Source organism: Ambystoma mexicanum, chromosome 6p (genome assembly GCF_040938575.1).
Source record: "Ambystoma mexicanum isolate Mex_15411 chromosome 6p, UKY_AmexF1_1, whole genome shotgun sequence".
In the NCBI taxonomy this organism is placed as follows: Eukaryota; Metazoa; Chordata; class Amphibia; order Caudata; family Ambystomatidae; genus Ambystoma; species Ambystoma mexicanum.
This window is the reverse complement of record NC_090935.1, coordinates 1,033,864,846-1,033,879,942: the sequence shown is the minus strand read 5'-3', so window position 1 is coordinate 1,033,879,942 and position 15,097 is coordinate 1,033,864,846. Positions and strand designations below refer to the sequence as shown.

At 46.5% G+C, this 15,097-nt stretch overlaps 1 protein-coding gene across 1 annotated transcript in view; it reads right to left on the bottom strand.

Moving 5' to 3' along the window:
* The window catches only part of ROR2 (receptor tyrosine kinase like orphan receptor 2), a 305,482-nt gene that overhangs the window by 139,100 nt on the left and 151,285 nt on the right, over positions 1 to 15,097 (bottom strand). The gene's annotated exons all lie outside the window — the stretch shown is intronic.

Below are 15,097 nucleotides of genomic sequence, written 5' to 3'. Positions count from 1 at the left end.
ACAAAACAGAGGACAGCACAAGATAAATGCCAACTAAAATGTTAAAAATTAAATACATGGAAAGCTTTCAGCAGACAAACCACCCGAAATCAAACATGAATAGTAAGGAGCGCCATTTTTACTTTTAGAACTACCTCATGCTCCCTATAATGGCAATTTCAACAGTCATGCATTTTGCCGCCCTTTCTAAACTGGGCGTTCACGCAGCGGGAACCAAATCGATCTTACGGATGTATTGTGCAAGTAGAACATGCTGTACTATGAACTTCTTACTAAAGCAAACCCGTGAAAATGCATCTGTCGCACCTTTGCAAAAGTATAGGCCATGACAAGCTGGCAAGCCCCGAGTTAATGTGAAAACCCGGGAGAAGTTGGAGAGCGCCCTGCTGCTGATATTTTGACCGATATGGTTTTTCGCTGAACTGAAAAACGATGTTGCGCTTTAAACATTCTTAGAGGGATATGCAGCTAGAATTTCTCACCAAGCAGACACGTCCAATGCCCACGGTGAGCACCAGTTACTAGGCTGTTTACAATCAAAGTATCAAGGATCAAAAGGCTAGGAGATTAAACAGAGTACATCAGGCAAATAGATGCAACAGGGGGCACAAATTCAAGTTGCAAGCTACTAGCCAGCCATAAGAAAGTCTCTCGCCACCTCAATTCTATATATAGACACAGCACATTTTTTTATCATTAAGAGTCAACTATCACTAGCCAATGGCTAGTGACGAGTGCACATGTGCTCTGTAACAATAGTGTCCCATGAGCACCCATCGCCAGAATGTATGCTTTTCCGTGTGGCCACGCTGTGCTCATTAATACCTGGCAGCCAGGTATTCTGCTCTCCTTAAACAAATGTTGGCACAAGATTACTTGTAGATTATGCCAGTCTCTGCCAAGCCTCTTACTTGGAAATCCTTTGCAAACAACTGAGGCTTCTACTAATGGTTTTGTGAAGTGTTCAGTGGCCTACCTTTGCGCCACAGTCGCAGCTTGCAACACCGAAGCCATACGAATGCCAAGCCTGATAGATGCAGAAGGAGATCATGTCAATCATGTTTTATACATTGCAGACACCTGCAACTTGAAGCGTGGTTGTGAGGTGGCAGCGGGACCGACTACAGGCTCGACAAGGACTGATGCAAGCAGAGCAAAGCACATTTTGAAAAAGGTGCTGCAAATAAGCCAAGAACAGGAAACTGTGGACAAATGTGGCTAGACACAGAAACTAGGAAGAGTTCTTCCAACAACAGCGAAAATGGGGTCTGCTCGAGCCAATCAATCAGACTCGGTTTTTAGATTCAGACTCTGGCCAGGTTTCCAGGATATTCAATATCCCAGGAACATACTAATGAGGGAAGTGTGTGAGGAGTCTAAATCCAAGTGAATGCACGGCATGCGTGGTATGCCTACCATCAGCCTTAGTTTGTGACCCTCGGGATGAGAAATCAAGACGTCTGTCTGGGGTCATCTGCATACCACACAGTGCCCTTGCAGATCTCGAGGCGGGCACAAGCATTTGAGGCACACATTTTCTCTGAAGAACACTTCTGTGCTTGCCTCCATTCAAGGCAAGATGCCTTGGTGTAGAGGTGCAGGTCAAGTGTGCAGTGTGTGTGTGGCACCGTACAGATCTGCTTCGCCTGTAATGGTTTCACGAGCTTGGAGTTTGAGGTTTCGTCTCTTGAAAGCCCAGAATGTTATGGAAGCACTTGCAATGGAGAGCTGAATCCCAGGGCCCGGGTTGCATATACAGGACAGCGTTTTCCATACAAATGATATGCTCATATTCAAACCCGTTACCACTGCCGACCAATGCAGAGGTCCACCTGGGACACACCCATCAGGCCTCAACGGCCTGGAGGGTAGAACAAGAATAGATATTATCGCACACGCTTGGACAGGAATGTTTTTGCCACTTCTGTAAATTCTCTTTTTTTCACTTGCTATTGGGCTGATTCTCTGGCAAAGGCTCTTGTACAACTCACACAAAACATTAAGACTAGTCTCCTTGAAATGGAGCCTTCAGAATTTGGAGTGTCTACTTTATCCAAAAATAACTATTATCATATTGTTAGCATCAGATCTATGGCCGCTGCGAGAATAGGACCGTTCTAAGCAGGTGGTGTCGGGTTTCCCCATCAATCATCAATCTCAAATACACTGTACAAAGTTATCCGGACTGGTTTCTCAAGAGGTCCTGCTCTCCAGGCTTTACCACTGTGGGTTTGTACTCAATCCCTCTGTTGATACAAACAGACCGTTCAGCCACTGTCCACGTCCACGGAGTGCCCTGGGGTGGCACGTGCTACCTCTGGAATCCAATTGGCCACCACAGGTGCCACCCCATTAACCTGAACTATGATCATTATCTGTGTGTGTGCACCCGTACTTCATGCCAGCCCTGCATAAATCAGTGCCCGATTTAGGACACCCCAGTCAAAAGAGTCTGGACACGCCACTGCATTCACATGCACTGTGCCACAATCGAGCAGGGACTGGTGAAATCATGGCAGTGGGGATGGGGGAGGATGTTGTATGAGAAGATTTCAAAAGCATGCAGGGGAATGCAGGCAAGAAAGCATTACTCAATCCTGCCATGAGCGGACGCACAGCTGTAAATATTTGCAGTCCTTCACGGGTGGGTGCATTCCTGAAACGTGCCTGGTTCGTGACCTGCAAACAAGTCTTTAAATTTGAAAAACAGAGTTGAACTAAATACCATTAATCTTTCCAACCTGGGTTGCAGGCAAGCGGCTCTGAAAAGATTGTAACTCGGCCAAATTCACTCATCAGGGCCATCACTGCACTGCTTCCGTACGTGTGCACCCCGGCACTAAGGCGAGGACTTGGCTTCCTCCGTGCACTATTTTGGCAATTCCATGCCTTCTCCTTTGTGCAGGTTTTCGAATTTACTTTAAAAATGCCGTTTGCAGACATTGATCCGCTTCAAACACAGTGTCCGTCGCTAAATAATGACGTGCTTGTATTCCGAGTGCCACCGAAAATCACGTACAAAAGGGGGCAACAGGGTTTTAGAAAAGTGTGCATTTCTTGGTATTTTGCAATGCGACTGAAAAGTGCAGGTTTTAATGAGCTCCCTGCCGCCATGGGGACCGACGATCCAAAAGCTAGGGCGCCCGGTCCCCTTCCGCCCGTGACAACTCAGACACGGAGTGCGTCTCTTAATTAGGAGAAGTATTCATTTTCTTTATTTGGGATGCCTAGACTGTGCACAAACAGCCTCGTTCTTTTTATCGGGGTACATAGGCTATGGGTTTTTGGAAATAAATGCCCTGCCTTAAGGCCTAGTGATGGACTCTAGTTTTGTTTGTTTGCTTTGTTTATTTGTTTGGTAATGCGCACGGAACCCTTGGGTAGCTGGGCGCAACAGACACAAGTATACTTGAGGCTTGGTTACAACATATACAGCATACAACATATGCAACATATACAGTCATTACAATAAGGACAAAGACCTTAGTTACCACGTGAAGGTTACAATGATGCAGTGGCGCTAGTGTTTTAGCTCCCTTCCACCATGATGAAAGAAGTGCCCGGCCCACTCTAGAGAACAGCGACTCATCAACACCCACACACTTTTGAGTCGCTTCATTACAGGTTTGAGGGTTGCCCAACGAAAAAAGCTGCAAATATAATGGAATAAGCCAGCCCTGCAATCACTGATGGGCATAAGGCCAGAGTCTTGCTTCAAATTATGGGTCAATCACCATCAAGAGCCCAACGGCCACTTCTTATTACCAAAACTGGCCTCTGCGGTGCAGGGCTTCATAAAATGGAAGACCTTTCGGGTGATCTGTCATGAAGCAAAGGCAGGCGATCAGGAGAATGTACAGAAAGTGCCTTGTGTGGCGAGACTATAGCTTCCCCATTTGGAATGAGTGGACATCATTTTGGGGCTCAGGAAGCAGAAGCAGGGCAGTCGCAATCAATTGTAGATATTTGCATTGTTTTAAGATTAAACAAGCTTGGATTGTGGTAGGAAACCCACCAAGGTTGTGAAAGCTGGCAATCTGATGGCACCTCTGACGCAGATTATGGCACTTTCTGCACCGTCTCAACATCCGTTTCAGCTGCACCAAGCTGGAAAAGAAAATCGCAAATATCTTCTCAAGATATCACTGGGGAAAAGCTAGTTGTGCTATTGAAGCGAAGAACAATGTTAAGTTATGTAGTCCTTAGGCGGGCCCCTAAAACAGGGTATATCAATGACCAACTGTATAGGAGTATTTTACCAGAAAATTGGCTTGGACAAATGGGCCTTAAGAAGCTATTGCAGCTGGCGGGTTTTTATCTTGGAAAGTCCAGACTCTAGACCAGTGGTCTTCAAACTGTGAGGATGGCCCCCAAGGCCCCAGTGGATGTCCGGGGAGGGGTGTAAGGAACTCATGGTGGCAACAGTAAAGACAGACAAGTGATCACAGTTGAAGGGTGTTTATTAAACTGTATGAATGGATGAGAAAAACGCCTAATCTAAATCTAAATGGGAGCAAGCTATGACCATCAAACAACAATAAGGATGTCCTGGTGGCGTCTTGTCAAAAAAACGATTGCCAATCCTAACGACTAAGTTAGAAAAGAAAGAAGTGTTCACAAAATGATAGGTCAGGATGCTATTGCCGGGGTCTCCCTTCCCCATGTTAGCGGGTGAGACACCTTCAGGCTTTAAAAAGGAAGAAGGCGAGTGCTTTTGATAGAAAATATAAGCCTTTCTGGCAATTGGGGGGCATCAATATTTTTACTCGAGATGGAATGAAGGGGGGGGGCTCAACAAAGTTTGAGTGTCACTACTATAGAGCCTGCTCTATACAGAGTGAGTGGAACTTGAGCGTGGTTACATTGACAGCCAGGACATTCTGGAGAAGGATGCATGTGGCTACGTATGGCAAGCTACGGATCTTCGGCCCGTTTCTGTATTTGCTGGCCTTAGACTTTACAGCCAGAGTAAAACGTTACTTGGGTGTGAAAGATATATATTATAGCCCCCCCCCGGATTTAAAAACGTATTGTCTTCTCATTTTGGTTGTGTCAGCTCCCTAATATGGAGTATGGGGGTACCTCACCTGGCTGCTCTGGACACCAACGCATTTGCCCAGGTTTACCTTTGCATTCACATGAAAGGATATATATGTTCTGCTGCTGCCCTTTGCTTGCCTTACCTAGTTGTATACATCATGGATGAAGGGAGGGGTTTAAACAAGTCTCAGTTCTTTTGATATGCTATAGAATGCAGATACAATGGTGTGCTGAATGGTCAGCCCTGCACGATTTTTCCTGAACATTTGATCCACTCCTTGAATGTGGTTAGTGCTTTTAGCAAGCTAAGAACCTTGGTGAACCCCTGCAGCATGCCAGAGGGGCACTGCCCAGATGTGCTGTGGCTGGACAATGGGGGAGGGTAGTGGACGTTCTGATGCCAAGCAGAGTGATGTCAAATTATGGCTCTGAGGGTTTAGGTGAGGACAGCTAACCTGTAAGAGGGGTAGCAAGGTTGTGGCCCCCTCTTTTGTCATGAATCCCCCCCAGCCCTGAGGAGCCAGCACCTTCGAAGGCAGTGCTGCTCCTTAAGGTGAAAGTTAGGAGGGGTGCTGATCTCTGTGATGAGTAGGCAGCGGTACGTTGAACCACATTACACATAACTGTAGACTGGGCTCAAGTAATTGGGGCCACTGGTGGAGAGATTATTGTCCTAGTTGTGGGTCGAGGCTTGACGCGGAACAGTTCAGTTGTCACGACTGCCCCTCACTGAATGGTGCTGACCCGGTAGCTGCACTGGGGCAACGGGAATGGGACTAGAGGTCTGGTCGCTTCAATAGGGTCACCTTATTTCCCCATCACTGTTTCCAGGGCATGGGGGAAATGGTCACAAAACACTTCCCCACACGCAAGTTATGATGCGGTTAATAATATTGCCAGCCAAAAACATGAACTGTTGCATTGCTGTAAATAAATGCCACTGAATGCCATTAAAAAAAGAGAAGGTTATGCTGCACCTCTCTCTTCAGCCTTGCCACCTAAATCACGCAAAGGGAAATGTGTTTAAGGCATGTAAATGTTTGGTTATTATAGGTCTTGGTTTACAGGTGTTTGTGGTCTGTGTGTGTCAAATGTATTGTATGAACACTTTAAAATCTGTGCAATTAAAACTCTTTTAATGACCTACCCCCTTTGTAGCATTTTTTCCAAGCTTTGCCATCTTCTTAACTCCCACTTGCTCGTTCCTTTCATCCAGCAGACTAAGGAGAGGATGCCCCTGGCACGGGCACGGTATGCCATTCCACAGACAACCCTAGGCATTCTGAAACTACCACAGAGGTGATTCGGTGCAGTATAAAAGCCTGTTAACATACAATGTTATTGACTTCGGCTACATATGCTTTTTTTCTATCGCATTGGAGGAACATACCGGTGCAATAGTGTTGAGAGCACTGTAGGTTAAGATTTGAAGTTGCAAACAATGGGGTAAAAAAACAGGTTTTGCTTGACTGAAAAAGAGGCACCGCATGTTTAAACACAGCTGCTTAAATCCCACATTTCCTCAGCAGGCTTCAGGTGTTGTTGTAGTACACCGGAAATTGGTGTATTGACTTTGTTCCGTGATGCTTAAGATGACAAAGACGCACTTAGGGATTGAAAGGATCATGTAAGTTCCCTTTCCGGAGTCCTGTGCCTTTTCTACACTCCCGAGCATTGAAAGACCAGAGCAAGTTCTGATCACTCCATGCGTAAAAGCCTAGCAGGAGGCAGGCGGTACAGGCGGACAAATTCATCACCAAAGTCAAACAAGAGCATGTAGTTCATGGTCACTGCTCCAACCTGAGCAGTCGTCGGGCAGGCCTACCAATGGTGTCCCCATTTACAAGGAAGGAACGACCACTTCTAATTGCATTTGATCCACTAGACATGCTCGCTGCGGGTCAATCACATTTAGCATTCATTCATTCATTCATGCCTAGGGCATCATCAGCAAGAATCTTCAAGGAAAACGCGAAGTATTGAAAAACATCAAGTTATAGGCGACTGTCCCCGGGAGAAGGGAACAGCAAAAACGGGTACGATTGTAGCACAGGCAACCACAAGCGATCAACCGATGACGTGGGCGCAGACAAACAAAGGCCAACCCGATATGAGGCCAGACATTGATATACGGCACAGTGTAAACTGATAGGCAGACAAATGCTGGCAAGGTGGAACATTGTCGAACAGACCAAAATCAAGAAAGAGATTTCAGACAGAAGACAGGTTCTGGAGCTGGATAATAAATCATACACTGGTTTCATTCATTCATCCATTCATTCATTTTCATCATTTGTATAGCGCCTTTAACCATAGTTATGGTCCCAATGTGCTGTAGGCTGGAAGCCCTCGAAGGGAGCAAAATCCCCAAAAATGTGAAAAGTCGCAGATATTACTGTACATGCAGGCATTATAGACTTTAAAGGTTAAGAGGTGGTGGCCAAGTCCCAGCTATCCACCCATGTCTATTGGCATGTGGATGGGTGGAGAGAGGTTCAGTAGAATTAAACTGGGGAGGGGATGTGCAAGAGGATAGACGGTATGTATGTAGCTACAGTTTGAATTTTTGTCAAGAAAGGTAGCTGCATTCTTATGACTGGAGTGTTGTGCAAAGTGTCATTAGAGTGTGGGTGAAAGCAGATGTGTGCAGGAGTGTGGCCTTAACTTTGGCTAAGTTCTGAAGACACAGCTGCAAGCAAGGACGTCATTTCACCAAAATGTCAGGGGTAGCGGAAGTGACATCACACGACCCTTAACGTCTGATGACATACACAGGAAGTGATGAAATTTAACCCCACCACAAAGTGACATCACGGGAGGGGATTGAACACTACCTTTCATGACTTAACAAAACATCAAGAGGCATCACATAGCATTGTTCCTAAGTACACTACGAAAAATATGGTTATGATATCACTATAATGTGATATACATTTCATAAAAGAATGGATCACCATATGCATCATTAATATCAGTGTGTATAGGCCCATATTACCAAATTACTGTGAATGCAAGCAGACGTCCGTGGCCGAATGATAATGATGTGTTATTATATAGCACTTCTGCATAAGCGCTCTATATACAGAACAAATATACACCCAGTCTGAGTTGGTACTCATTTATCAACCTGAGAAGAATGAAAGGCTGAGTTTAGGTGTTTAAGAACAGACTAAATCAGCGACTCACTCCCTGAAGTGTGACTGACATAAACCTTTAATGAGTGTAGCAGTTATTGTATGGAATTCCAGAAAGACAAATTATGTGTTATTCCTATTCTTTCTTATTTAGGGTCACTGCTCAAAGTTTTACGCTGGTGTAACCCCGTTTCTTTTTTTTTTTTTTTTAAGAGGCCTGAACAAAAAATAGCCAGCCACGTTAGAAACTAAGACACATAGTGCTGTCCACGGCACAGGATCTTACAGCTTACATAAAAAATAAAAAAAACTTTTTTTTTTTTTTTAGGTGTAGTAAGGGAGAACACAGGGGCAGCAAGGGAAACCTCAGGGGTCGCAGCTGTGAACCCCAGCAATCCCCAAATGACATCCCTGCCTGCAAGAGGAATAAATAAGTTAGTTACACTCCAAGCATTGCCCATCTCTAAAATGTCATCAAAGTGTGGTAGATTGCCCCCCTAATGGTCCATCTAAGTGTAATATAATGCCCACCCTCAAGAGCCATCTAAGTACAATACAGTGCCCACTCTCGAACTCCATCCAAGTGCTATACGTTATTGGTCCTCAAAAACCATCTAACTTCAATGGATATCCTACCCCTAAACATCCATCTAGGTGTAAGGTATTGCCCACCGTCGGGATTCATCTAAGTTCATTAACATTGTCCATCATCAAAGTCAGTCACAGTGCAGTAACTTGCCTTCTAAGGGCAATTTCTTGCACCATTCTCAAAATCCACCTAAGTGTAATATCTTGGCCAACCTCATATCCATGAATGTACAGTACATTGTCCACCCTTGGGATCCATCTAATATCAACAGCATTGCCCACCCTCCAAATAAGATACAGTGCAATACATTGCCCACCCCCAGGGCCATTCAAGAGGAGCACACTGCCCACCCTTAATTCATCTGATCCTTTCTAGTGCAGTACACAGGTTAACAGGAGAGTCCCTTCATGTCAACATCTTTTTCGGAGCAGGAGGTAGTAGTGTACGAGTGGCAGGGTTTAACCAGAGAACAGTAAAGGCTGTGTTCACTGCCGATACCACCTTTCTTGAGAAATAACTGATGGGTGTTTTCGATGCTCTGTCCAGCGTCCACAAGTGAGGAAGGGGCAGGACCGGGGGTGGAAAAATGCCCATAGGGGGCTGTGCTTTTCCAGGCACTTGACCAGTTGCCTCGGCTCAGTCATTAGCAGGCAGATATGCAGTGCATGGGGGAAACAGTACCCCCATTCGTTTACCCGTGCAAGGCTGCTCCAAGCAGGAGACAATGATAGTGTTTTGTTGTCATGTGACCCGAAAATTGCCGAGCGGGAAGGGCAGCTGTCTGGTTTGTGGCTTGGAGTTAAGAGAATGAGTCAGTTATTGGAGGGGGAGTCAAGTTGCAGGAGGGAAAAGCCATGTTTGAAAGCTTTCCTGAATGAAATGTGGTCTTCTAAGAGGCAGACGTAGAGTGGAAGAGAGTTCCATATTGTGGGAGCAAGGACAGAGAAGGAAGACCCTCCTGTTCTGCTAAGATTAGAGGGGAGATCACAAGGAGGAGGGATGAACTGAATCGAAGGTTTCTGGTGGGTTGGCATTGGGTGGTTATATTTTAAAGGAATACAGGGCCATTCTTGTGGACTGCAGGGAGTGTGATGCACATGGCTTTGAAAGTGGCCGTTGGCTGACTGGTAACCAGTGGAGAACCCTGAGGGCTGGAGAGATGTGATCTCTGGGGGAGAGGGCAAGGAGGAGCCTGGATGCTTAGTTTTGGGCATGTTGTAGCTGTTTGAGCTGTGGGGATGGGGGGCCCAGAGTACACAGATGGAAATGGCAGGAGATGGAGACAGAGTTGATGTGGCGAGAGAGTGTGAGGTCACAGTTCAACGCGCATCCTAGGTTCTTTAACAAGGAGGATTCTGCAGGGGGTTCAGGGGCTAGAGATGGAAGCCAAGGCATGGGTTGGGGCAGTAGGGCCGTTTTGCCACAAATAAAGATCTCCGTTTTGCACAGATTGAGGAGGAAGTGGTTGGCCATCATCCAGTGGTCAGTGTGGGTGAGGCAGGAGGTGTTTACCTATTTTGAAAATGATCTGAGTGTTGTCAGCATAGTTGTAGCATGTAAGGATGATGGTGGGGAGGGGCTTAGGTAGGGGTTGAAAAGAAAAGGGGACAGGGGATAGGGAGGCCCCTTGTGGGACTCCAAAAGAGACTGGACGGGGGTGGAGAACGGAGAAAGGATGATTTTTGAGCATTGATTAAGGAAAGAAGAGATCCAACTAAGGGCAGAGTCCCCGAAGCCAAAGGAATGGAGTCTATTTGTCAGGATGAGGTAGCCGATTGTGTCGAATGCAGCAGAGTGGTCAAGAAGGATGAAGGCGGCACAGCCTTCTGCATCTGAAGTTATTTGAAGGTCATCCCAGATGGAGACGAGGGAGGATTCCGAGCCATGAAGTGGTCTGAAATCTGACTGGGCGGGATCTAGTGACATGCAAAGTTTTGAAAGCAGCTGGAAAAATCCCTGAAGACAGTGAGTGTTTGATTAAAGCTCTTGTGGCACTTCCTGCGCGTGTTGAGGAGAAAATATTCTTGAGGAGGAAAGGGGGACAGGGGTCGTTAGTGTTATACACAGGCGCTCTGCAGGAATTGATCATATTGTCAAACTTTGCCAACCATTGCCATCATATGCGCAGAGTGTGGCATAGTTTGCTCTGGTACTTCGAGCACATGGCAGATCTTGTTAGCGTGTACCAGTGACCCCATTTCCAGAGATTGCCATTAAATGTCAAAGCCTGCATTCCATCATCAGGGACTGCCCTAAAAGACTCGTGTAATTGGCAAGATATTGTGAAGATTGGAAGTGATAAATACCTTAACAGCTGCTGCTCACCTTCACACTTTTACTGCCAGGCCACAGCCTACTTCCGGCTCCTCCGCCTTGATGAGCAAACCTCTATGGTATTTCTTGCTGCCCATGGGAATTGATAGGTTCTCAATGCCCTACTTTGCACGCGGGACGCAAACAACTGGTTTGAAATGCAGCCCTGCACCGCCCCGCCTTGACCAGTGTACACATTCACGTATGTAAATTGGGTACTTTTTAGTTTGGGTTGCTTGATGGTGCAAGCACCAAATAGTTGGAGAATGGCAAATCCACAAAGAGGCAACTTAGGGTGAGTACCGCATCTCCCTCTCCAAAGCACCCTCGAAAGAGTGAAGAACACGTTACCAATAAACAACAAAAGCATGTTCTGATGACCTCTCAGTGAAAGGCCCAACCCTCTAGATGTATTCCCGGGTTGCAGGGTTGATTTCGTCATGATTCCCCGCCGCATACGGCAGCAATTTCAAAATGTTGCCATTTTAATTTCAACTGAAAGTAATGTCAAGAACTAAAAGCACACCTGCCCAAACATAGGTCTGTTAGTGCTGCCCGTGGTATGCGGTGACTGGAAGAAAAGACACTCTTTGTGTTGGCAGTTGGCTCTCGTCTTTATTTTGACGGTCTTTCACCATCGTTTACTTATTCAAGTGGAGAACATTTACAGCGTGAACCCCTTTCAAACAAAGACCTTTCACACACCTCCATTGAAGGAATAGCACCAGGTCCCCATACGTATTCTGTGGATTCACCCACCCCCAGATGCTGCCCTGCCCCAACACGAGCATGGCGAAGTAAATCCAACGGCCCAATTCCACCACTGGCAACCTGACAAAACATACATACATTAAATGTTAGGTTTCTATAGTTTACATCACTCACACCCCACAGTCTACAAGGGCCTACAAATGACAGCTGTTGAAACGTTTGCAGAACTTGAACTTTCAGCTCCTGCGAACTCCAACTTGCCTGAATTTATTTATCCCGTTTGTAATGGAGTGCTGCGTTATTTATAATAACAGTTTAAACAGGAACATGGGTGTTCAAGGAGCTGGACATTTGCCCGAATACAGCTAGCGTGCCCACCTCCAACTGCTGCGGCCGTGGCTCAGCAGATACATAACTGACACCAGCGGGTCACAGAAGTGAGGCATGCTGGGCAACCGTCTCTGGAAACCATGGCAACAAACTAGTTCCCCCCTTCAGTCTGGCTGCGTATTCCCGCGGCTCTACGCCCAAGTTAAGTTTTACACACTGTAGAAAGCTAGACGTGACCAACAACCTAGTAATTGCAATTTAACGACACTCATTCCCGTTGCCCTCCGGCCCCGTGTGTAAGACACTTAAGCCAAGCTAACCACTTGACTCAGCGCGAATATTGGGAAGATTTTTCCTAGAGACTGTTACCAGGAAATGAGAATGTGTCGAGCTGTGTAGTGTCTGCCCACGAGAGACAAATGCATTTCTCCTCATACCTCCATGTGACGTAGCAGCCATACCACATTATGCTTCTGCCTAGGAAATGTTAGATCGGGCATGAAACCTACTTCTAAGCAGGGCCTATCTCTGGAAAAGACCCACTGGCAATTTCGGTCACTTGTGCCAGATAATGATCATTTTTCAGTTATATGGTTTGCATATTGCATGGAAATGTGTTTTTCAGATGAAGTCATCTGATATTTTTCTTCCGAACTCTCCGGCACCTGCACACAGACTTTGGTTGCCGAATGGCATTTTAGAGCTATACAGCTCCAAATAAGGTAAGGCTCTGCGCTCCACAGAAACAGCTGGAGCCTATGAGGAGTCTGATGAGAGTCCAGCAACTCAGCTTTCCTCTCCCTGAGAGAGATCCAAGTGCACTCGTTAACCCCTCAGGAGGAAGAGTGTCCCCATGTAGAGCTAGTCACCCCACTGGAAACCAATCCAGGATGTACCTTATCAGACCAAGTATCCAGCTCCGAGCTAGAGCCCGTGAGGCGTGTTTCTGACAGACCGAATCATCCTGCGAGAGATGCATCTTGGGAGCAAGAGATTATTTGCTGCCTGCTCAGATGTGTTTTCAGGGAGAGAGGGGAGACCAAAAGGATGGGTGCCATAATTTTCCCCAGAGACTGAGACTTTGTTTACTCCGCTCGGCGTACTTGTGATTGTGTGGCAATATTCATCCAGAGACTGTGGATGTTTGTTAGGAACAATCACTCCCTTTTTATGGGCTTCACTACCTTTACAGGGTGGTGTTTACTGTTGGATATTTGAGGTAATATTCCACAGCCAATTAACTGCTGTGGCTCCCTTGCATGAACACCCTGTGCCAGAAGCTGCATAGGTGGCAAAGCTGCAGGGCATGGTTTAATCACCCGCTACTGGTCCAAAACATGAGCATCCTCATTCCAGATGTTGGTGGGTGGCCAAAACTGCCCTCGCTCTGTCCATGGACAGATAACATTCCTGCACTTTGGTTTTGCACCTCAGGAACACCTGGAACGCTGCATCTGCTGGCCCTTTAGCTATCAATTCTACCACAGCAACTCCCCATTTGCGTTCGGTGTCTGTAAACGCAGGAGCTTTGAACAAAAGACTGAACATTGCAGAACTAAGTTCAGCCAATCAGCACTTTGGTGCACCTTCTCTTGTGCTCTCCTCATATTTACAGGCAGCCGGGACCCAAAGCTTAGGTTTGAAATCTTTCTCCTTTGCCACAGTGATGAATGTATGTAGTTTATTGTCGTTATTTGTCCATTTATGAAGCATTAGTACCCGGTGAGGGACAATCAGATTGTATCAAATGATCTGATTGGCCATTGCCGGGTCGTTACCCAGACAACAAAGACTCCTCGCCTCCTGTGGGTCCAATCTCCATGTCCCACAGAGTTCTGTCCCTTTTTCCGGCAGGCTGCCATGGAAAAGGAGAATTTCTCCCTGATGGACATTTTTTTTGCTTTTTTTTGGTGGAGTTGAGAAACTGTTTCAACGCTGTTTCTCAACGCAAGAAAAATTACTATTAGTACCCTGCTACAATATGCCGGGGTACTAATAGCAATAAAACCCTCATAGGAGGGGGGCTTATTGGTAGGGTAATGCCCCCCCGGCTTATAACTCTCACCCCAGGGGCATTACTCGATCATTAAGCCCCCTCGCGTTCTATTGCTTTAATGGTTCTTCTGTGAAGTATCGGGTCTGGTGAGGGTTTGTTCCCAGGTGAACATGGTGTACGCCATTGGGGAGTTGTGCCAAGCAGGTATTTACCATTCTTCTACTACGCTAAAGAGATGCCCTGTGGTGGAACAGTGCACCACACATTCTCCACACACCGAGCTGAGTCCAGATGGCAATTCAGACGATTTAAGAACAATTGGTTTAAAAACGACAAACTGGCAGGCTGCCAACGATAACTAAATATTAGTTCAAACGTGCACATGCGTCAAGCACGAAGAAGTGGTTGTCTAAATATTACATGTAAGCAATGTTGTCTGTAATTCTCTTTTCAGTGCAATAACAGAGTCGTCGACAGTGGGGACCTGGGAGGCGGGTGTGAGGAGGGGGGACACAGCAGACCATAAAGCAAAGATTTATCCTTGGAGGGGTCAAAAAGTGAAGCAAAGCAGCCGTTCCTTGCTCTGGTCATTGATTATGTTGCAGTGTCTTTCTATTAGGAAGCGCTGGGAGCTCAACAAAAGGAGGCTTAGCAGATGTGCAGGGCTCTGCAGGGCGCCCTGGCACCTGCCCTTTGCATCATAGCTCACTAATCACAGGGCCGTCTGAACTTCTGAAGGCGCATGCTGGGCTGGTGAGGAGAGATGTGAAGGGGGGACGGGGGCTTGTGATGGGGGCGGGCGGGATTTCGTCACTTCTCTTCGAACTCTTTAGAAGACATCGTCCACAGCAAGGCTACTCGCAGGGAGAAGGCGCGTGTCCCAATAAAACATACGCCTCGCTAGGGAGTAAATCATGGTCCACTTTTGTCCGAGTATAGCCATGTTTGGGGTGGCTTCCAGGAGTCGGGGTGGAGCGCACCTCT